This window comes from Gallus gallus, chromosome 12 (assembly GCF_016699485.2).
Source record: "Gallus gallus isolate bGalGal1 chromosome 12, bGalGal1.mat.broiler.GRCg7b, whole genome shotgun sequence".
NCBI classification, from domain to species: domain Eukaryota; kingdom Metazoa; phylum Chordata; class Aves; order Galliformes; family Phasianidae; genus Gallus; species Gallus gallus.
In genome coordinates this window covers 9483713-9507358 of record NC_052543.1, presented here as the reverse complement: position 1 = coordinate 9507358, position 23646 = coordinate 9483713, and the positions used below count along the sequence as shown (strand labels likewise).

Below are 23646 nucleotides of genomic sequence, written 5' to 3'. Positions count from 1 at the left end.
TTAATTTACCCCTGGTTCTGGAAGTAGCTTTTACTCAGGATGGCCACTTCAGTGTGTGTTTCGGTGTGCTTTTATATCTCATGTGAATCAGCTGGACTTAGGCACACGCTGAAACAATTCCTTAGATCAGAATGTGCAGAGGGGCCTTAATTTATAAATATCAGTGGTGTGTTTCCCTGTGATTTTTTCCAACATTTTGTGTATTTACTCTTGACTTTTCAGCTCAAAGAGATGAGGAGGAGCACGTGGTTAAAGCCAAGGAACACCACCCAACAGGAGGAGGAGGACTGGGAGAAGAAGTGAGAGGTGATGTGAAGTGAAGGTTGGTTCGTACCCAAAGTGGAGCGTTCCCATTACGCCCCCTTTGTAAGTGCCCACGCTATTAGAAATAAAGATATGCCACATTCCACGTGCAGTATCTTTCATGGATTTGAAGGCCCTTGTCTCCTGGCTTTGTGAAATGACAGCTCCACACCAGCTCCTCCGCGATGAGGGAGGGCAAGGAGCCGATTGTGATGGAAAATGTGCTGCTGGCATGAAATGGTATAAAAAAAAGAAATAATTTTAAATGTCAGGTCAAGTTGCCATGCCCTGTAGGCCAAGACATGATCTGCGGGAGGACTGCTAATGTGAATTAGTTTCACATCCCAGCAGAGCAGGTGCAGTTGCTTGCAGCCTATCCAGTGTGCTCCAGCTCTGCAGCATTTCTTGTCTGGGTAGGACTGGTAAGTATGATCACTTTTCTGTTTTGTTCTTCTAATTTTGGTTACTTATCTGGTGCAAGTAATGGGAAAGACCTCTCCATCCAGACTGATAATGGTGAAAAGACAGAAAAAGTCCACAAGAAAGTCTGGAAATTGGAATCAATGCCTACAGTGGTATCGTCAGCGTGAATGCCATGCTCCCCAGGCAGTGCAGGTTGTTGTTAGAATGGCCTTTGTGATTTTGAGAGAGAAATATGGTTTCTTCTAGGGTTGTTTTCTCAGCCTGTGAGGTATAGGTAAGTTTGGTGATGGAGCAGTTGCCACAGGAAGAGAACTGGTGACAAGGTGGTATGGAGTGTGGGATCAGAACCGAGAAGTCTTGGTGCATATCTCCCAGATTCTCCTTGAAGGATGATCACAGTGTGATGCCTCCAGTCAAGGGGGAAATGTACCCTTCTCCTGCAGTGACGTCAAAGGGGTTTCAGAGCCCTTCGCAGTGCACCCAGCACCAGCGCTGCCTTTGCTCTGGGGCAGTGACAGCCAGGGAGGGGAGAACAGCAACCTCTGCTCAGAGCTCAGCCCCCTGGCCCTAGATCTGAGGAGACAGAGCCCGCCCTCCCTTCCCTTACAATAATTTTATTTTATTACAAAAAGAGCCCATATTAAAAAAGCTCATGATTATGTTTTCTGTTCACCAAGACTTTTCCTGTATTCGACCTTTGGATAACCTCCAAGGCTTGCAAACATTTGAAAGGAGTAAAGGAGCTCGTTTTATTGCAGGGCCTCAGCATACATTCTTTCCAGCCTATCTTTAACATCAGTTGACAAGAATTATATAATTGCAGTCTGTGATCCCTTTAAGGCTAAAACGTATTCGTTTTCCCTCAAAGAACACTTCAGGTTTCAGAGTTAAATGCATACATTTTTTTCCATCTGGGCTATTCTGTAAAAAGCTGCTTTCTCCTCAGCTGGCAAGTCCCATTCTACCAAGTTGCATGGATTTATTTTTTACTGCGGTTTTCAGCTCACATGTTAACAAGTAGAAGAAAGAGCCTCCAAATCCCAACCTGTGTTTCCCATTGCATTGGAAAATTAGTGGGTTCCAAAGACCACGCAGGGGGAATTATCCTCCTTAGGTGGAACCAAATAAAATCTCAGCGTGCTGATTTAATCAAATTAGTGTCTAATGCTAATTGATAGGCAGCCTGGAGACGGACAGGTAGCTGGACTGGATCTGATCTCGCATTTCAGAGGTATGATGTAACCCTCTGGGTCAGGAAGGAATTGCTGTTCTCCTATCAGAATGGCATCTGCCACCATGCTGTAGGAAGCCGTGGACATCAGATACTCAGGTAGGAGCTGGGGAATGATGCCAAGAGAGAAATCTGAAGATATTACCTAGAATTTAAAAAAAGGAATTGGCTGCAGCCACGGTGACATCGTTTGCATGTGTTCCCCGCAGTTCAGGTTTGCACTGCTTTGAGAACAGCAGCACTCGGACTGTCCGCTCCGAGCCAAAGCGATGCCCCAGCGGTGCTGAGCACGGTGAGCAACAGACTGGAAGTCTGCAGAAAGGAACAAAAAAACCAACAAAAAAAAACCCTCCCTGCTCTTAGTGCTTCCCAACAGTGAGAAATGGAGGGAGCGGCAGCCTGGTCATGGGTATCTGCACTTGGGAAGGGAAGTTGCATTTATCTGGTAAATGAGCTATTAGGAGCGATTAAGCTGTTTGAAGCTGGGGCTCAATGGGCCGATTGTCCGCCCTGGTGCAGCTGAGGGGCTGGGGGTCTAAGTGGGGGGCTGTGGGGTCGAAGGGAAGAGATTGAAGTGGTGGCTCCCCACTTTGCTTATCCCAAACCTCCGTGTCCTTACCTGTTGGATGGCGGTAGCCAGTGTGCTTTCTTCTGAGTACTTTAGGAAGTGCAAGCTTTTATTCCAAGTGGTGTTTGCCTGTAAGAACAGTTCCCTACTTCAAATATTTAGTTACTGTAATGGTGATTGCCCCCGTGCCCCTTAGGGGTGGGGACAGGGGCAGCATTCCTGGTTTTATGGAGGGGCAGGTTTGGAAGGGCTGTAAATGCAATAACCTGCCAGAGAGGAGAGTAACAGAATCTCTCTAATGAACTACAAGCCCGCAGTTTATAAACTTGGGCACAGATTAGGGTCCTGCCTACTGTATAAAAATAACCGTGTTTGGATTTCTTTGTGGCCAAAGGGTCTCATAACCCGTTAAGTTCTCACCACCCGTTTTTCTAATGGAGACGGGGCCGTGTAATACCCCGTGTCGCACTGAAAAGAAAATCTCGGCTCCGTTAAGCCGTTTCCTGCTTTTGGTAGCCTCTCTGTATCAGGATTCCCATTCTTGTTTCTGTTTCAAGCAGGAGACTAGTTTACAAGGCAAGTTCCTCCTTGGAGATCACAAGAGGCTTTCTTTCCCCTTTCTTTTTCTAAGAGGAAGGATTAGGTCACCAGTAATACCGTTTGCTTTTTATTTTTTTTTCTGCTTTGGCTAATCTGCTCTCCAAGATGTCCATGTTACAAGAGAAATAAAAGGCTTTAAGCGGCCGCGGGATATTCCCCCCTCACCTCAGCTCTCCAGCCGAGGAGGGCGACTTACAGAAATCACGGCGTGCGAAAGCCTTAAACCAGAATTTCAGATGCTTGTAAAACAAAGCGGAGAGATAGCGGAGCGTCAGGTGCTGGCGATTACCAGCACGTCCAGCTCTGCCGGCAGTATGGCTTTGTATGGAGAGCTCCCGCAGCCACTCACCTGCAACCGGCAGGCTTATCTCTATGCCGAGACCTTTCTGTTCTATTGTCTCTGTGCGTTTTTACCTGGGAATGGTACTGCAGCGGTGCTGCGCTGTGCTGGCAGAGCCTGGCACCCTGCCTGGCCGCGGCACGCTGCGTGCGACGCGCTTGGCTTCACCCAGGGAAGGGTGCGCGGTGTGCGGAAAGTTTCGGGGCTCTGAGCAGAATGGGTTCGGTCAGAGAATGGCGAGCACCAGCAGATGATTGCTTTTGTGAAGGCTGTGCGAGTCTCGTCTGAATACCGAGTGCTGGTTTGTGCTGGAGCCATAAATGCTCTGCTGCAATAAATAAGGGTCTGGTAGTTTGTACCCAGCACAGTACGGTGTGTTCGCGCCGGTTACGTTATGTTTGGCAACCTCTGTTAAAGGGCCAGGTAGGACTGGATCTACATCAGCGCAGCTCTGCTGAGCTCCGTGCCAGCCCCCGGCAGCCAGAGCTCTGCCTCTCACGTGTTTTCAGCTGGCTTTTTTCAGTCCTTTCTTTCCAAAGAGTTTTAAAAACACGATTAAATGGACAGGACCACTCAGCAGCTGAGCATTAAAAAAAAACGTTTATCTGAGGATATCAAAGTGCTTGACAAAGGTGGGTAATTCTCTCCGTGCCCTTCTCGCAGGGCGGGATGCTGGCATGCAGAGACAGCGAGCGGTTATCTGAGTAACGGAGTCAGTAGCAGAGGCAGTAATTAAAACTCCAGTCTCATGACACCCAACTCTGTACTGTAACCACTAGACAAACTGCCTCCCAGAACCGTATCTCATCTCTATCTCCCTCCATATGCACAATAAAGCTTTTGTAGTATATGCTGTACGCTTGCTATTGATAGTTGTATCAGCTGAAAGATAATGCTTGCTCTTCTAACTGGCTGCAAGTGCACTCCGTACAACCTCAATTATCTGAGCATAATGGGGGAGCGGTGGAGAATTTTGGGTAATCGAGGTTTTGAGTGATTGAGGGAGGTTTCGTTGTAATGAACGGACATGGTGGGACACGGCATCTTTTGGAGAGCAGGTTGGGAGAGCTGGGGCTGTGCGGTCAGCTCACAACCAATGAGCAGCAGCTCCGTGTTCATGGATTCACAGAATCCTTTGAGTCAGAAGGGACCCTTAAAAGCCATCTGGTCCAACCCCCCTGCAATGAACAGGGACACCCACAGCTCCATCAGGTGCTCAGAGCCCGTCCAGCCTGACCTTGGGTGACTCCAGGGATGGGGCAGCACCACCCCTCACTGCTGCAGGTACCCCTCGAAGGTCAGTGAAGGCCAACAGCGGTTGTTAATTGAAAACCTCTATGTGGCTGCTTGGAACACTGCTCAATAGGAGCACACGGGGCTACGTGGGTGGCTTCCACTGTCTGCAGAGAAGCAGGGCCAGAGAGCGTCCGAAAAATAATTTCCCCTGCACATGCTGTAAATTCTAGGTTTTGAGTACGACCCAGCCGTTAATGAGCTCCATACGGGTGGAGCAGCGCAGTGTCTGTAGAGATGTATTTGTTTACGAAGCTGAAGGCAGGAGCTGGGAGCTATGTATCCTGGCTGTTACCTGCAAGCTGGGACACATTGATATGTGTGAGCTGATGTCTGACGTTGCTGAAGCAGCCCGCTCTTTAAATTGCTTTAAATTCCAGTCTGTGCTGCTCCTCTGGAAGTTGCAGTGGCTGCTAGTTGTGCTCTCAGCAGCCACTTCAAATGCCTGGAAAAATAAAATGGGTTTTCTCGTGTGCTGCGGCACTTACCCCGATCCGCGTGTTTGTGCAAGGAGAACGTGCTCATTTGTTATCTTTAATACAGTCTGGATACACACACACATGCATGTAATTCCCTTTCTCTTCAGACACCAATCTGTGCATGTATATTTATGAGGGCTTGACACAGACTTCAGTAGAAGCAGGACTGACCCCAACATTTTGTACGTTATTAAGGGGAACAACAGTTCACCCTTTAAAATGCCTATATTTGGAAATCTGAGTCTAAACTCGCGCTGGTTTAACTTAATTTTGTGGCGTTTCTCCAGATTTTCATCGCCAGGGGAGATGAGGACAGGACGGAAAGCAATCCTTGTGCTTCATGGAGGTGAGTGCCCATTTCAGAAGACACAAAGGTACGGGACGAGCCCTGCTTCGAGGAAGCAGCCACACCAGTGCTGTGGTTTGGTGCCTTTCCTCCTGCCCCACTCTTTCTGCTCCAACCTTTTTGATTGTTGCAAGTCCCATCTCTTTTACTTTATTGGTTTCCAATATCTGGTCAGCTGCTCCTATGGGAACCCCGCACTCCCTTTGCTTTTCCTTGGGTCATCCCCGTCACTTTGGGGGATCATTTTGTGGTGTAGAAAGCAGCGCGATGAGGCACAAAGGGCCTTGATAGAGCCCGAGTTTTGTTTAACAGTTCAGATAGTGAAAGTTTACAAGAGCCGTACTGGGAAAGCTACGCTGTGAATAGAGCTATTATTGCCATTATCACATTGTTTAGACTGGTGGGCCAAAACACAGGCATTTCGTATTTGTTTAACAGCTTCATCAAGCTGTATATTTGTATTGTCCTTTGGGCTGTGTTGTCAGAGGGTTGCAAGCGACATAAGAAGAAGTATCAGCCGTTCCTTGGGGGATTTGCCGGTCCAAGAAGTCATTAATTACAGAGCAGAGGAGCCGAAGCAGAGGCAGGATTTGGCTTTCCCGAACTCAGAGGAGCGGCGGGGGCCGATAGAGGGCAGCAGGCTCCTGCGGCTGCGGGGCGCCCGGTCCGCGGCTGTCCGGCGTCGGGGCGGGGGGTCCTGGTGAACTTCCCCCTTCGTGTCGGAAGATTAGAAAAAAAAAAGAAAAGAAAAAAAAGAAAAAAGAAAAGAAAAAGAAAAAGAAAAACCCTGGGGGAAAAAAAAAAAGAGAAAAAAAAAAAGGGAAAAACACGCAGAAACCACAAAATCTACGAAACGATCCTTATGCTGCAAAATGTCCCCGCTAAAGAATGTCCCTATAAGTGCGTGTGTCGTGTCTGTAGGTTCCTGTGAAAGCAGCTTTCTGTCTGTGTTCTGTTTCCGTACGAAACCCAAGATGATCTATCGTGTTGTGCTTGGGTCTCTGTTTCATGATAAAGCTGTGGGTAGGTTGCATGATTCATTCTTCCACTGATTTCAGCACTTATTCTCCCGTTTCAGTGCAGGCGGTTCAGCACTAAAAGCTAATGGTTATCACTTTTTTCCCCCTCTTTGTCGCAAAGCAAAACCAAATCCCTTCCAGATCTGCCGTGGATTTGTTGCTCTGCTGTCGGTCCCCGTGCCGGGCTCTGCGTTTATGGGCAGGGAGAAGGGGAGCACATCGTTAGGAGAGTTTGTGCTCAGGGGGTGCAGCAGAGAGCACAGAGCCAACGCTTACAGACAGACTTTGCTCCTCAGCTTTCTGCTTGTCTTTAATGCACTTTATTACACCTTTTCAGCAGTTCACTCCAAGGACGCTCACGCTCGTAATCCCTATCTGACACAGAGAAATCCCCTTTGGCTCTCAGCGCGCAGCCATGGCTGCATTCTGCTGCTTGATTTGTTGCCTTTGATCATTTCTAATTATTATTTGCATCAGTTCTTGTTTGGGTTGCTGGTGCTGCTCACTTCTGACCGTGATCTGAGGCCGAGTGCTGTAATGTTGTCTTGGAGTTTCCTATTGCTGTGTTATTTTCGGGGCTGGTGGTCTCAGCAGAACCCGGCTCATCACTGCATGGGGCTCCCAAACCTCATGTCAGCCATCAGCTCAGGGTGAAGAGCCCCTGAGAGTCGGGGTGTGTGCATGCTGGGGCTCCAGAGGTGGACAGCATGCACTGCCAGCGTTGGTTTAATTGGTGGTGCTCTGAAAGCAGTGTGTGCTTTTTTTCTGATACAACTCAAACTATCCCTCAAACTGAAAGTAGTGCTTCTCCCGTATTTTGACAGCAGCTCCTCGTATACAGGAGCCCTTCCTGGTATTTACAAAATCAGTGCATTGCATTCAAGCTGAGCAGTGAGCAGGATTCTGTTTGAAGTCCTTTTATATAGTGAAGTAACGATGTTCTATGTGTTAAAAACAGGATCAGCGATTCCTCCCAGCCCAGGACTGTTGGGTCAGCACTGTTTTTAAGCTCACATGCCTTTGCTCGGGCATAAGGCAGTGCTGGTTGGCCACAGCCAATGCAAGCAGTGTGCTGGTGGCAGGGCTGATGGGACCGGTGTATAAGTGGGGAGTGCACGTAAGTATTTGGTGCTTGTTCTGGTTTTTATTTGCTTCCTTTTGGGGCAAAATAGTGTCACTTGGAGCAAGTAATTTGTGATTATTTGTTATTATTATAAATTGAAAAGGGATCTGGCCACGTAAAACTTAGCGCCGAGCCCCGATCCTACAGTAGACGTTCCCATCAGCCTCACTGACTCCGTGCAGAGAGCGAAGGCCACAGGAGAAATCCCACACAGGGAAACATCTTTGCCCTATAAACTTTATCTGATCTGATCCCAGGTGTAGGCAGAGGGCTCACTGCTGGAGCACAGAGCTCTGCCTCTCCTCTTCCAGTGGGGTTTTGCCTGGACAGACACGGGGATGCAACCACTGCTGAGCTACTGTCAGTTGCTCTGCATTATCTGTGGCACTGTGTTGTTCTAGAAACTTTTTTTTTCCCTGCCTGGAACGTTTTGCTTCTGCAAATGAAGAAGGGGAAAAAAAAATAATGAAGAGACCTTCATTTGGTGGCATAGAAAATTTGCATAAAATATCGCTCTAAGCATTGAAGGATCTTATTACATAGGGTTTTGATGATAATCTTTGTTGAAATAATATTTAACACATGCTGCACTTTTAATTAAGTATCTGAATAATCTCAAATTAATACCAGAGGTTTAAAAATAAGTTTTCATTTTAGTGAACTGTAACATAATAGCAAGCTGCACCGCAGCCCCCTCCTTTACCCTTTGATTTAATTAAATGCCCTTCTGCGCTTCTTCTCACTTCAGATACGCGCAGAAAGAAGTCAGCCCTCGATGTTTGACTTAGGATTGCACCACTTTTCCTTTCCTTGCGTCACCTCCGTGCTCTCGGAGCGGGGCTGTGGGCACAGTGTCTCTATGGGACCGGCTGCGGTGCTGGGAAGCGCTGCGTTGTGCACTGGGGGTGGCTCCGCATCGGAGCGCTCCGCTCCCGGAGTTTGGTTGTAAAGCAATAGAGGTTTAGCAGCGTAATGGTTTCAGAGCGCAATCAACCCACTGCAAATAAATTCACGTTGATTCTATTTATTTTTTCAAATTAAAAAGGCCTGATCCAGCCAATTTGTTTGCCTTGCAGTGAGGCGCGGGTGACAATCACCGCTTCATTATTCCATCTTAAGAAATTCCATTAACCAAAGGAGGGGGGAAAAAAAATCCCAAGACCTCACTTAGATGCGTGTCGGTAAAATTGTTTTGCTGTGCACGGGGGGAGGCTGCGTGCTGCCATCGGGAACGCACAGCTTGGAGGATGTGAGGCAGGCTGAAGGCTTTCTGTTAGATCTCCCCTTTATCCCTCGCCATCTATCATTGTAAAGGAGACGTATATGCCCGCCGCGCTTTGTATATTAAGGGAGCTGCCTGCTTTTTTCCCTTTGCGGAGATAATGACGCCGAGGGTTGTTGACTGCTGTTATCTCCGATGACAGCCTTATCTGCATGGCTCTGATTCCTGCTCCCGGAGTCACGGATCTGCAGCCCTCCATGCAATGACCACTGCTCCGACTGTGGCACGGAGCTGCCGGCGGTGAGGCGAACGCTCAGCAGCAGTGTGACATCTGCTGCATTCCCTTCCTAACCCTCAGTGTAAAGCACTGGACTGAAACACTGAGGGTAAGGGAGGATGGGAGCCTCTAAAGAAGGTCGGATCCCAAGGAAGTGCCCCTATGGGGGACAGGAGCAGTGCCGGATGGTGCCGCAGGTTGGAGCACCCCTTGCTGGTGCACCCAGCAATGCTGTTTGCATAGCACAGGAGGGACCATTGCACCCTCCCAAATGCACCAAGTAGGAATCCGGGAGTTTATTTTAACTCCTCTAAACATAATAATCTGCAGTTAATTGGAGAACATTCACCGTGCCTCGAAGGTGCAGCGCGCCGCAGTTGTTTAGCAGGCTGGATTCCCATCCCTTGGAGATCTCAGAGCAAATTTCAAATATTTATGAATTTAGCCTCTTAGCGCTCTTGAGAAGCAGCCGTGCTTTACTGCTACAGAGAGCAAGATGGGGAGATAGCGCGTGTGCTTGGCCAGGCTCGCCCGGAGCCCGCGGTGCTGCGTTGGACCCCGCCATGAGCACACAGTAGATCCCATGAGCCTTAAAAATAGCCAAGCGAATCCCTCTCCCCGGCGTGGATATCTGTGAATCCTGCCTGTGTCTGCACAACTGCGGCTCACACGCAGCCCTCGCTCTGCACGTGCAGCTGGATTTTTCCTTGCATGTTTGTCTGCTCATTCTCAAATTCAAGCTTTTATTCTCCCTGTCATATCACATATTATATGCTTCAATCTGAATGCTCAGAGCAGTTCCTCCGGGAGACGATCCTGCCCGGCTCTCCTGAGTTGCACCTCTGATGTGTGTGCTCAGCTCACTGGCACTGCAGTTTGAAGCTGCCCCCGTTGGAACTGCACAGCCTTACTGGAAATGCACGTTGCTGAAGTATGTTTTTTTTTCCCCATTAAAAAAAAATAGAAACTGTAGCAGGGGAGGGTATTCAGTTTGCCCTAGAAGCTTAAAGAGATGTTTGTTTTTCCAGTGCTCCAGAAGGCAGCGCAGCCAGACCCTTTTTTTGGTGGCGAAGAACCAATTATTGATTAAACTCCTTATTTTGTCCTGAAAAAAATTGCTTAAATGAGATGCAGTGATGTATAACGGGAAGGTTTCTGTTTGAAAAGCATGTAGGTCTGAAAGGTCATTTTTATTGGGTAAGAAGTTTGCCTACTAGGGCTCGGAACAGCTTCTCTGGTGCCTGGCTATGGGGCTGCTCCACATAAACCAGCAGCAATCTCCCATCAGTGCTCATTTCAGATTGCAGACAAACTGTTCAGGATACTGTTTGGGAAACTCAGATGCAGACCACAGCATGCAGTGTTCTCACACACTCTAAGAGAGGTTTGAGTGTAGATAACCTGTCTGTTCTCCCCGCCCCCCCGTGCTTGCAGCAGGTCTAACAGGAGCTGGACATGAAGACAGAGCAGGTTGCGTGCAGAACTCTTCTTCTCCACATGTATGCTAGGCTGAAAAGGTCTGAGGTGGGCAGTGCTGCTTCATCTTGCGGTGGCCGTACCACTCCTATAGCATTCTCCATCCCAGATTCTCAAAGTGTGACACAAACATTAGTGCTGGCAGCACCCCCTTGGGCACGGTTATTGCCCAGCAGAAGACAGGGAAGCCTGGAGAAATGGATTTTGTAGCAAGCTGGGTGTAGAGTTGGGGTTACACGCTGATGTGTGACATCTCCTTCCATCTGAGTCTGTCTGTCTGACACAGCTTTGCTGGGCTGTGTGGCCTCAGCCCACAGACAGAACAGAAACTTCACCGTTGGTGCACCATTATTTTACGCACCACAAGGGTGGGTGAATTTGCACCTTTGCAGGATAGAAACTTCCATTTAAACTTTGGGAGGACTTCACGCTCTGGCCTGGCAGTGTTTATCTGCTCTGAGTGTGAATGGGAATTGGAAAAGGGGAAAGAGAGAATGGCTGCTGTTTAAAAAGCTAATTTAAAAGCAGGCGCAGTCTTCTGTAAAGATGATTCTGATTGTCCAGAGCTCTTTTAAAGGGACAAGGTTAAATGCATTTGTATTGAGAACGTGGGATTAGGTGCGCACGCGAAATGAACAACATCTTCTTTATTTATTTCATACTTAAATGGCCAAAAGTGTCAGTCAGTCAATTCCCAATGATTCAGGAATGCAAGGGGATTTTCTGTATTGTTTTTTTTTTCCATAAAGCTTTTTATCTCTGGCTTTATATGCTAGCTATTTCCGCAGTGCCACCGAGCTTCTCTTCTGTCCACTCTCCTCCAGTAACCAAAGGGGTTGAAATAAGCACTGTCTGTAAAATGGCTCAGCAGGTTGGAAGCTACAGGTAAGGACTTGAGTCTATTCCCCAGTGCCCTGACTGAACAGTGCACAGCTGCCTCGTGAGAAAAGGAGGCTCAGGTTGGATATTAGGAAAGAATTCTTCTCAGAAAGAGCAGTGATGCAGTGGCACTGCTGCACGGGGAGGTGGGGGAGTCACCATCCCTGGAGGTGTTTAAGGACCGTGGAGATGTGGCACTGAGGGATGCACTTATGGGCATGGTGGGGTGGGTTGGGGTTGGACTTGGTGATCTCAGAGGTCTTTCCAACCTTAACAACTCTGTGACGATCTGATGGCCACACTGCTGTTCTGCACCCAATCCAAAATGACCGAGGGTTTAAAACCACCCCGCAGAGCAGGGAGTTGCAGTATTATTTACAAAGTGCTGATGCTTTGGCAAAACAAACAAACAAACAAAAAAAAAAACAAAGAAAACAACACAAACATAAGCAGACCCAGTTTAAAATGATTACAGTCTCTACTCTGTACTGTCTGGTGCGGGAGTGCCTTTTTTTGTATATTTTTACTCTGTGATTTTAATCTTGGCTGTGTCTGTTCATTGCTATTATAAAAGGAAGAAATCATAACAGCTAAAAGAAAAAGGCTGAGAGGAAGTGGGAGTTTCTTTATTGTCAGCTTTATAGTTGGGGAAACTGAGGCATGGAGAGGTGTTAGGTGAAGCGACGTGGCAAAAAGCAGTGCAGGAGCCAGGGGTAAACCCAAGACTCCACACCACGGCAGGCGGCATTCCTTGTGCCAAGTGTTCTGGGGCAGAACCAAAGGACCTCCAGCCAATGGAACTTGCCCATGAGCATCAGCTGGAGAGCCGAGGGCTGGAGGCAGGCCGTGTGCCCCACAAGCTGAGGTTTGGTAGCGTGGGCTCCGGTGTGGCAGCGAGAGGAGATGCTGTCTGTTTTCAGAAAATCTGTTTGGAAGCAGCTCAGCTTACAGCTCCCTTTGGGTGAGCGCAGCCAAAGGTCTCCAAGGGTCCTTTGTGTGGGTACCATGCAAGGGAACTCTGGTCCTGAGCTGTGCAGCAGTGTCCAGATATTTCCCATCAGTAGAGCCTCTTCCTTAAAAAAGAAAATATATATATATTAATTCCAGCCTGTCATACACTGTCTGCCTTCTCTCAGCCGTCTGGCTTCACCCTCCCATCCAAGCTTTGGTGGGATCTCTCTAGATCCTATCTTACCTATCTGGAGCCAGCACAGCCTCCTCCTCGTACAGACTGGGCCAGAAAATCTGTGTGTCACTGCTCAAATGAGCTGTGTTGGGTCATAGCAGCTGGGGATGTCACTGGTTGGAATTATTGCTGAGAAAAGACCAAGAGTGAATAGCCAGCACAACGACGGGTCTGTCTGATGTGCCCTGTAGGCTTAATTAGCGCTTGGATTTTGCTCACCACTATTTCTTCAAACCAAACCCACTAGCAAACAGATGACGTCAAGGAGAAGGGCAGGAATGCTGTGTTCGTGGCTTATTACTGTTTATATAGCACCAAAGTTGAGTAAGGCACTTGAAAAACAGGCAGGATGGCATGAAATGCTGGCCCTTGTTAAGGCAGACGGGGTTTGGGTGTTGATCTTTTTTGATTGTGATGGAATCAGGATTGCTCTTTCCTAGGAAGTTCCTGTTTTTGAGAGTAAATCTCAGGACAGGTTTGGGTAGGGCTGGAGGCTGGGGAAACCCCAAACAGGGTGAGCCCCCAAAGGCTGCAGAGCTGTGCTGCCTGGGGAGATCTCCATTCAGCAGAGGTATGTCCCAATGGATCTCTGACTCTCCAAACATGCTGGTAAATCAGTTCTTATTCGTGCAGATGGAAATATCATAATACAAATAGCTTCCTGCAACCAGGAGCTAAATTTTCTGTACATTCCTACTCATCTCTTTGTTCCAGGTTTATTCTTGGCAATGAATATGCCTGAATTCCTGTTCAGAGTAGAGTGGACTATACTTTCTCCAAATCCTTGCTCTGAATCACAAAAAAATGTGTTATTTCCTTGCAATGGTGTTGTCCAAGATTTAGAGGTCATGATCCAACACATCAGCCAAAAGGATGACCTTGGCTTGGAAATGAGGTCTGTTGAAAGGTTCGTTAAATTGTTGAAGGTTTTTGCTTGCTTTCTGTTTCTGCAACCATTTGGTCACTTATATATTACATTTTCAGGCTTTTCCCAGAGCTCTGAAGGTCAGATGCTCACTTTTCCAGCTGAGGAATTTGGGACTATTCGTGCTGCCTACCTTTAAGGTGCCTGTTTTGTGTCCCGAAGTGATGAAGCTCTTCCTTCGAACTTCTGTGCTTCCTCTGGAATGAACCCTTAGAGACCAGCCTCCCAGAACTGGGTACGAAGATCAGCGTATGTGAGTATCCTTCACCCCCATCATCTCATCAGTAGCATTTGGGAGCTAAAACTGAAGCAGTAGGAAAAAAAACTTGTATATTGTAGGCATCATGATAACAACAGGAGCTGGTAGCACAGTAAGCTTGTGTTGTCAAGCCAGCTGTTAAAACGTAGGTGTGGGAGAGAGGGCCCAGCTGAGCTGTCTCCTGGAATGTGGAAAATAGGGCAGCAAAGTGTTCTACAATTGGAAATCAGATTTTTTTACACCAGCCCCTTTGGCTGCCCTCTTGCCTTTGTCTGGTTGCTGTGCCTGTCTGTGCCAGTAGGTTTCACTGGCATGTGCTGTTCACGCCAAGCAGATTTGATGTGGGTGCCCATTCCCTGCATACCCCAAAACTGGGAGAGAGTACCACCCATTGGCTGAGGAGCTGCTCCATGCACCTGTGTTGCCCCCAGACTCAGGTAGGCAGCAGAGCAATATCCACAGAGTGAGTGAGAATAGGAAGAAGCCTTTAAATAAATCTGAGGAAGTCACGATTTGTTCATAGATGCTCCATAGCCATAAAAGGTGGTGAGAGCTGTGGAACCAATTACTCCTCCCAGGCTGTTCAATCTGCTTCTATACGCTACAACCAGAACAAATGCACTGCATGTTTGAGGCTGCAGATCTCACCATCAGCACCTGTATTCTGTGCTCATGTGCTATGGGTCAGACCGACTCAAAACAAGATCCAGCACCCCAAATCCAAGCAATGCTAGAAAACCAGGACGCAGCAACAGCAATGCCAAAGGGACCAACAGGCTGACAGGGGTGTCTGTGGGGTTGGAGAAACCGTAATGAATACATTTTGTGGTGTACAAATCCCCCTTCATTTTTTTTGTTAGCATTCCTCTAATGTTTCTTTCTACCTCTCCCCTCCAGAACTGAAATGCCATCTTGCAGAGCACAGTGACCTCTCTGGAGGGCTGTCCTTGGGCTGTGGCTTCATGCTCCCCTGTCCCACGGGAGACACTGGATTTCCTTCCTAGCCTGTCTCCCACGGAGCACTTTGGAGTACTTATGTTTCTGTAGTGCAGGACTAATCTGGAAAGCAGCTCAGAGCACACGTGGGAAGGTGTCCTATGCAAAGGCTGCCCTCAAGCACCGCTCTGCAGCCCCAGCTTGGCCATTCACGGTGCGTTTTGTTTGCCAAACATAAATTGAAATAGGTCTTGAACAATTGCACTGGCATGTGTGTGTCTTTTTCTCCAGCCAAGCAGTGAAGGCACCGTGGCTCCTGTTACAGAGCATGCCAATACTTGGAACACGCTCCTGCCAATATCCCACATAAATCACGCCTTATCCAGCCCTCCTCAGTCCTTCTGGAGATTCCTACTTCACTGCAAGTGATATGTGATGGATCTGTGCTTCCTCGGAGCATCACATGGCAGGCAGATCTCAATATGCATATTTACGGTAAGTCTGAAGTTGTAGAACTGCTCTCCTTTCTACTGTCAAGCGTGTGCTTCAGCCCAGTGTGGGGTGTTGGAGAGGGGATTACAACTTGTTGAGCACCACAGAACACATTAGCCCTCTAAGCTTTTGGGTTTGAAGAGCTGATCTTCCTGCAAGGAGTAGCCCTGAGGGACTTAAAGCTGTAAAGTAGACGGGGTTTTGGTGAATGTCTATCTTCAGAACTCCCATACTTCAGTAGGAAAACTTGACCCAGTCTCCTTGCCTGTTCGAGTATAAGAGTCTATAGTTACACGTAAGTTATTTTGATTGAGGACCTTCCTTACATACCATCTAGATTTGGCAACCCTGCCCATGGCAGGAGGTTGGAGCTTGATGATCTTAGGTTGGACCTTCCAACCTAAGCCATTCTATGATCTTTGCTTAGTTTGACTTTCTCTCATCAGCAAGGTGTTACGCACCAGAAAGAACCAACTGTGGATGAGTAGGGAGTGTCGGCATGGAGCCTAGAACAGGTTTGGCAGAGCCAAAGCACCAAAGCCCAGCAGAAGGGGACAGGTTTCCATGTGAGTGTTAGGAAAGAAGCTGGCACTCCTCATTGTCTGAGGAGATGGAAGCAGGGTGGTGGCAGGGGCCAGGTCCCATTGGGAATGTGAGTACCCAGCCCACTGCCAGCCCTCTGCCACTCGTCCCAGCTCGCTTTGAAGCCCTGTGCTGTGGGAGGGATGCTCGCTGTGCACCTTGCCTGCTGATGATCCCTAAATTAAGAAATGCAAATCTATTCAGGGCCAATTCCTTTTCCAAAGGCAACTTTCCTCTGTTGCTAATTCCCTGCGTGGCTTCTATACAGACCCCTCACAAACACCTGCAGCTTTTTTTTTTTCTCTTTCCTCTCCCCCTTTTCCAGGGAGGGGGTGGCGATGGGGAGTTTATTGAAAATCTTTGTTTTCTCTGGTGCAATGAAACTTGCTTTGCTCTTTTGCCTCCTTTTCTTTCCCCTTTTCACAGAATAAATACAGCTGATCCATCCCCAGCCCCAGCCCCTCTGCACGTGCCAGAAGAATAAATCGCCTGTCTCCCCCCCAGCCCCCTCCGTTAATTCTTTCCCCCGCTGCTGTGTTTGCTTTTTCTCACTGCAGCTGTAGCGCTGGTCGCGAGCGTGAGCTGACCTATTGCTGGTTTGTTTGGCACCCCCAGAAAAGACTTTGAAAGCATCGCTAGAGCCTTTAGTAGTCTTCTCTCCCCCCCTCCCTTTCTTATTATCGCAGCACTCTCCTTTTGTTGCAGCGCAATACAAACACACGCGCGTGCAGCCCAGGGAGCAAAGCGTTGGGGACCGGAGCCCCAGAAATATTGCACTGTCCAAAGTCCACGGGTTAAAACAAACATCAACACTGCGTCAAATAGTTTGCCCGTAAGAGTCTTTTGTTATGAAGATAAGCTTGTTATCTCTTTCATTCAGATTTTAATCTGACAGGTCATTTGCATACTGCCAGCCGACTTCAGGGTGTGCATTAGATCCACTTTGCATTTAAATCCTCTGTCACTCAGGCAAATAAAAAAGGGAGGGGAGGTGGGGGGACAGCGAAGGACCTCTTTCATATCCTTCCAATTATTGCCGTTACTTTTAGTTGGTCCTATTGATGGCCAAAAAGCTGTCCTGGCTCTTGGTGCTCTGCTTGGTTTTGGGACATCAGACACCCCCAGGCTGTGAGCTGCACGGACCAGGTCTGCCCCAGTGACCCCTGGGCCCTTCCTTACTCAATTCCTTCTTCAGACCCTATTTGCATGCACCCCTTCCCCACAGTGACCCCTGTGGCCAAGTAAACCCCAGGGCTGCTCAGTGCTCAGTCCTCAGTCAGGTTGAGCCCCTGTGGGGTTGGATGAGATGGGTTCAAGCTGTGCTAACAGGACAAGGAACATTTAAATGACCTGGGCACGGTGCAGCTAGCAAGTCACCCATTTGTCAACTTACATGTCATTGTGCCTCTCCGCTTGGTTATTCCACTTGTCCAATCACAGAGTCATAGAACGGCTTAGGTTGGAAGGGACCTCAAAGATGTCTTCTCTATATCTTATGTGTCTGTATCTCTTCTCTATATGCAGCCTGGAGCTGCACCTCGACTCCTTGGGTTGCATTGCGTATGTGTAGCGATTCCACGGCCAAGACTGCTTGCACAGGTATGGAGGTGGGTTGTAAAACAGCACCCGTGGGACACAAATCAACCATGGTTGACGGAATAGTGTTTCTCTGTGGGCATCAAGAGATGCAATGGTTTCTAGTGTCCGTGAGGTAATGTTGGAATTACAAATAATAACAACAAAAGCCCAATGGCTTCCCAGGCCGTGCTTCCCACACCTCCCCACCATGTCAGAACAATGACCGTGGACAAGATTAAACCTGGCACCATTCTCCTCCTGCACACAGAGGCAGAACTGCGGCTCTGCTGAAGACCGCAGGAATTACCCCGGGGTGAGTGACAGGTGAAACTGCTGAGTCTCCCTCCTCAAATACAATGGGCAGCCCTCGAGATAAGGCTGCAGTCCCCCTGCAGAGAGTGGGACTGCGGCTGCAGGGATTGTGTCCCAAACCACCGCACACTGAGCCCCAGGAGAATGCTTTCTTCAGTCCCAATGGGGTTAAAGATCGGATCTGGGGCAATTAGTGTATCCAAAAGTAGACCAGTGAATAGTGGCAGGGCACTTATTCAGCTCTAATGTGACAAGTTTAATTCCTCTGCTCAGAGTCAGTTATTTTCTTACATATATCAATTATTTGAAATAATTCTCTGAATAACATCTAGAAATAATTCAGGCAATATATCATCTTGATAATGAACCCATTGCTACTGAATGGCTGAGATCTCAGCTGTGCCGGTGACTTTGGCTTGGGTGAATGTTCACACGGCATTGTTTCTCCTCTTAAACAGTAGTACGTGACTTTCAGAACCAGATTCTGGTCTGAATTGTCACGTTTATGAGGTCCCTATTATTTGCCATTTCTATGAATGTTCCTGGTAATAAATACCTTGGTTGGAATATTCTTGGTAAAGCAAACATAAAAAGCATATGAATGAAGCCAGAGCAAATTTAAGGTGTTTATTTGAATGGACAATTAGGAGGAAAATAGTTTCCATGATAGGTGGCCACCTCTAAGCCTTTCCTATCCAAATTCCACACTGCTTGGCCAAGATTGGAGTGGAAGGGGTGGCAGAGAGATCTGTATGCAAACAGGGAAGAGTTCCTTTCGCAATATAGTTTCTCACTCATGCCCTTAAACTGACAACACTTAAGACCCCCAGACTAAGGGCAATGAATGCAAAATGAGAGCTCTGCAAAATCCCCTGGTTCCGGGCCAGCTCTCTTGCTTTGCTTTGCTGCTCCTTGGCATCAGTCTTTCAGCCAAGTGAGCAAATCAATGGCTAGCTTCATTGCCAAAAAATCTTCCTTGCCATTTCCCATATAACTAATGAGAATGCAAATGTGCTGCTTTTCCAGGCTGGCTTGCAACCTCCGCTGCATCCTTTCTGTGCATGGTAACGAGGTGCTTTTCTTCTGCCATGAGACCTACACGTGTCACGCTCGCTTGTGGCATCGTCCTCATTGCAGGTGAGGACCAGAGTGCTTGGGTGGCAGAGCTGGGAAGTCTGCAGCAAAGGGGGAAATTAAGCCTTCCAGACAACTGCTCCACACTGTCCTTTCAAGTGTAGAAGGACACGGAAGAGTAGTTTAGAATTAGAAAAGCAAGAAAAAAGTGGGTTTGTATTTGAGTTAAGACACTGAATCAGAGCAGAAATCACACAGGAATTCTGTTTGCACCTTTTTCTATAGTTCCACGTGGAAGAGCAGAGCCTCCCATGCCCAGACCCTCCTGCTTGGCCGCTGCCTGAGGATGGTAACATGTCATTACATAAGCAAGCAGCCCTGGGTGTGTTTCAGCTAGCAGAGCCCTGCCAGTGCCCAGCCAGTGTCCCCAGCCCTGGCTCCCAGGGACACAGCTCTTGCCTGTCTCCCTTTCTGGGGATGTTGGACCCGAGATGAGAGCACAGTAGCTTATGGGCATTGTCACATCATCTGTCTTGATGGGCGCTCTGGGCTCTTTGGGGACCACAGGACAATTCAATAAAGGGATGCAGTGCAGGAATTTTTCCCACAAAGACGCGTGCTCTCCATTCCCAGACAATGAACAAGTGATGCAGAGCGGGATGGAGCCTCCTGAGCAGTGCCCTTTTCTCCACTCACGTCTGCTGTATGTCTTGGGGTTTGCCTCGAGTCTTGCAGGGAGCCCAGGTTCCTTGGGCTGTGCCTTCCCACCAAAGGGACTGGAGAACGCATTCTTTTCAAAAGCAGTGTGACAACTTTCCTTTGTTCCTGGCTTTCCACTAGGATTTTCCATGATGCAATCCCGTATGGGGTTCCTGGCACGGAGCTGTTAAAAATCAGTAGCTGTGCCTGGAGCAAACCCATTGTTCTGCCAACACAGAGCCCTTCCATGCTGCTGACTCCTGCATGGCACTGCTCCTACTCCCCATATTGCTAAGGCTGCCAGTGCCAGCACAGCCATAGCTAGACACAGGCACAGCCACCAAGGTGTCACACCAAGGTGTATCAGACCTGGGCGCAGCTGCAAGCTGGGACTCGTTTCATTTGCAGCCCTCTACTCCAGCAAAAAAGGGTTATTTTGGAGTGGAAAATTGAGAGGCTGTAGCTTTTATCCTGTTGGAGGAGCAATTTGCAAGGGAAACAATGCAGGAGTCTCTTGGAGTAAGGAGCATTAGCTGCATCATCTCTTAAAAATAATTTAGTGAAGGGAATGTTGGCTGGGGATTAGCACCCTTGCAGGCGCTTGGGTTGTGGTGAGGGGATGTTGGTGAGATTTATTGATGCTGGGGATTGTTTCAAATGCATAGGTGACATCTAATGCCAGAGCGGCTCTGGGGCTCACTAATAAGTCAAAGGCTCTGCAAAGTTTTCAGCAGCACAGCCATTAACCCTGAGATGATGATATCCTTTGTGTTTTTCCAGCGTGTCTTGCCAAGGTTTTGCCTTAAGCAGAGGAAGGATGAAAAATGCAGGGCCAGAGACTTTCTTACAGCTGAAAACCGCTGTCTGCTGCGCTGCTCCTCGGGACAGCACCGAGCAGGGAAACGCCTCCGCCACCCAGCAGTCATTCTCTTCATAGTGGGACAAGTGCAGAATGGTGGAGGGGAAGCTCGGATGGTGGTCCTGTCCAGGGAGACGCAGCCTCATGTCTCCCACCCTCCTCCGCTTTGATGACTGAACATGTAGGACCGGTAAAACTCAAATTTCAGAAGGGCTTTTTTTGATAGTTATATAAAGGCATCTATTCCCGGATAAGATCTTCCAAGCAGATCTTATCTGGGAATTATTTTTGTGGTAGCAATGGGGTGATCATCACAGAACCATTAAGGCTGGAAAAGCCCTCTAAGGTAAGCCAGTCCAACTGTTCGCCTGTGACCAATATTGACCATTAACCATCATCTCTGCTCTAAGTGGTTAATCTTAACTGAAGCTAGAACACCTGAAAAGAGACAGCTGTAGTATTTCTCCAGCTCTGGAGGTGGCAAAAACCTCTCAGCTAAAACATTTGTAGCAAATAAATGGATGCAGTTGCAGTGATGTTTAAGCTTAGTGACTTCATCTCAATGCAGCTGAATTATTGCACTTTGTATTTTCTGTCCCTCTCCCACACAGCATGAAACATTCGTTCCCTAGAAATTTCCTTTGGTTTTATTTAAACCATTAAAAGTAAAACAAATAGTACCTCCCTCAAGAAACGGCTGAGTTGAGCTAAGCTTCTTGCTCTGCTCCAAATTTTTGAGAAATACTGATTACATCAAAATGAAAATCAGTGTGTTTCGGGTGTTTGAAGGAGAATTCTTGTTTCCTTTTATTATCTGGAGTTCCTCAACGAAAAAAACTACTTCCAATTGAGCCACCTGGACAGTGATTTGCAGATTGAAAACAAACAGAATCTCATGGTTAAAGAGGTTCCTGAACGGGGGCAGGTGCTGTTGCATTGCTCTAGATTCCACTTGGAGAGCTGAAGGAACCAAAGGCACTGACTCAGGTATGAGCTAGTGAATTACTTCCAACCTTCCTGGAAGAAAACCAAATAGCAGCGATAGCAAGATAACATCCACTGTTACTGCTAGAAGCCATACTTCAGTCTCATCTACATACTGAACAAACAGCTTTGGCCTCTTTTGCAATGATCTGAGTACTACATATCCTCTATTTGCTCATGAAAAAAGGACTCCTGACTATTTCTAGGCTTTATCCTTGGAAAGGTGAGAGGGAGTGGAGGTGGTGCCTAAGATGGGAGCAGCTCATCTGCTCTCCCAGCCCTCTGGAAGAGGGAAAACCCTAAAAAGGACCACAACTGTCATAGTGGTCCCCATAACTGTGCCTGCGCTCAGCTCCAACTTTGGGTTTTGTGAGATGACTGTTCCCAAAGCACACACACTCTCTGAGGCCAAGGATGAGTCAGAGGGACGCTGTGAGTAGTGTGCTGGGTGGTACAAGTAAGTCCTTGTTTGTGGGAGTCCATGAGCAATTAAAGAAGAAAAATTGTAATTAATGCCAATCAGCATGAGTTCATGGAAAATAGAATGTGATGTCTCTCTTTGGTTTAGTTGATAAAAGTGATAGTAGTGTACAAGGGTTCTGTGAGACGTTTGACTGGGTACCACATGACATTTTGATTAAGGATCTAGAGCAGTATAAAATCAAGAGGGTGTGCGTTAAATGGATTAAAACCTGGCTCCCTGACAGGTCTCCAAATGTAACTGTAAATCATCCGCCAGCTGTGTTTGTAGCGAGGTCCCTCCAGTATTCTTGCAGTTAATATCTTTATCAACGACATGGAAGAAAATGTAAAATCACCACTGATGTGGTCTACTGATGGTGTAATGAGCCGGGAAGTGGTAAATAATGAGGAGGAGAGGTCACTGATAGGGAGGAATATGGATCGCATGGGGAGCCAGGCTCCAGCAAACAACAAATATGGTGATACAGGTGAATGCAAGAACAAAGGTTAAAGCTGCTTTTCTAGGACAAATGATCCAGGATGCTGAAGAAACATCACGGGTGTGGGCAAAAGTCATCTGGGAGCTTTGGCCCGGCTTGGTAATGTATGATCTGCCTCTTTACAGAGCGTCTCAGCAGGATTGATCCAATACAGACTGATGACTGGCGTCTACGTGGAGGGAAAAGCTGAAGTCCTGCTCACAATGGGGTCAGTATAAAAAATCCCATTGGTTTGGAGGAGGTGGAACTTCTACCAGTGTTCTTAGGAACATTTTACCCTGGTCTACGCGCAGTGGTGAAATGAGCCAGAAGTTATTTTTAAACCAATGTATTACATGTTCCTGGATGAAAGCTTCAAAATTAATTTAAAACTACTGTAGGGTGTGCCGCTTGCAACTCCAGGGCTCTAGAAAGAGGTTCACTCTGCAGCAGCTGTGCTAGCTGATACATTACCTTACCCACAGGCTTCCAGTGGTATGTGGTTCTTGTCTATCTTGACCTGGAAAAGCTTATATCCACCAGAGGGGTTGCAATGTCCTTCTCATGGTCAGAGCATCATCTAGCACAGCACAATCTAGAGGAGAGGGATGTCTGCAGTAACCTGTATTTGCAGCATGAATCTGCTCTTAGGATTGAGTTAAGTGTGTTTGTGCTGGTGTTTCTGTGCATTAGCGTTGCTTGATAAATAATATTTAAAGCAGTTCAAGATTGGGTGAGACAAACAGGCTTTTGCCAGAACCTCCCATGGGGCAACTAGAGGCCATTCCCTCTCATCCTGTCATATGTCAAATCCCCCTACACACAGAAAAACAGTTTAGCAGCATGCCTGTGATGCCCTAATGAGCTCAGCTACTCGGGAAAGCAACGTATGTGTCTGGTAGCCAGGTTACACATGAGCAGAGTTAGGCTAAGCAAAGAAGGCAAGCCTAAACTGAAATAACACCTCGTAGTGCCGCATGGAGTGGTAAGTCACTGCTACAGGCATGGCTGCAATTCAGCTATCAGTCTGGCCCACGGTGACGCTGGAAGAGCCATCATTTTCCTCTTCAATAATCTGTCACCCATTGCTGCTGCCTGCAGCAGGGGAAGTTTAATTTCCTGCGAATCATTTGCAAGCTTTAATTTTATATTTTTCCAAGCTTCTGTTGACAAAATAGTTGAGAACAGGCCTGGTGTGGTGGCTGCTGTTGGAAGTTGTCCTCTGGTCAGCATTATCTCC

General features: G+C 47.7%; 1 long non-coding RNA gene across 7 annotated transcripts in view; it reads left to right on the top strand.

Moving 5' to 3' along the window:
* Positions 1–23646, top strand: part of LOC101750361 — a 115651-nt gene that overhangs the window by 18613 nt on the left and 73392 nt on the right. Inside the window, exons 6-15 of one of the 7 annotated variants that reach the window (XR_005839218.2) lie at positions 223–2056; positions 5525–5583; positions 13750–13943; positions 14847–15380; positions 17484–17558; positions 17721–17850; positions 18876–18986; positions 19209–19272; positions 20403–21468; positions 22553–22635. This is a non-coding gene — a long non-coding RNA (uncharacterized LOC101750361). Of the gene's footprint in view, positions 1–222; positions 2057–5524; positions 5584–11297; positions 11586–13149; positions 13375–13479; positions 13673–13749; positions 13944–14846; positions 15381–17483; positions 17559–17720; positions 17851–18875; positions 18987–19208; positions 19273–20402; positions 21469–22552; positions 22636–23646 lie in introns of those variants that run through there. The other 6 variants (XR_006931289.1, XR_005839228.2, XR_005839231.2 and 3 more) reach the window with 6 other exon arrangements.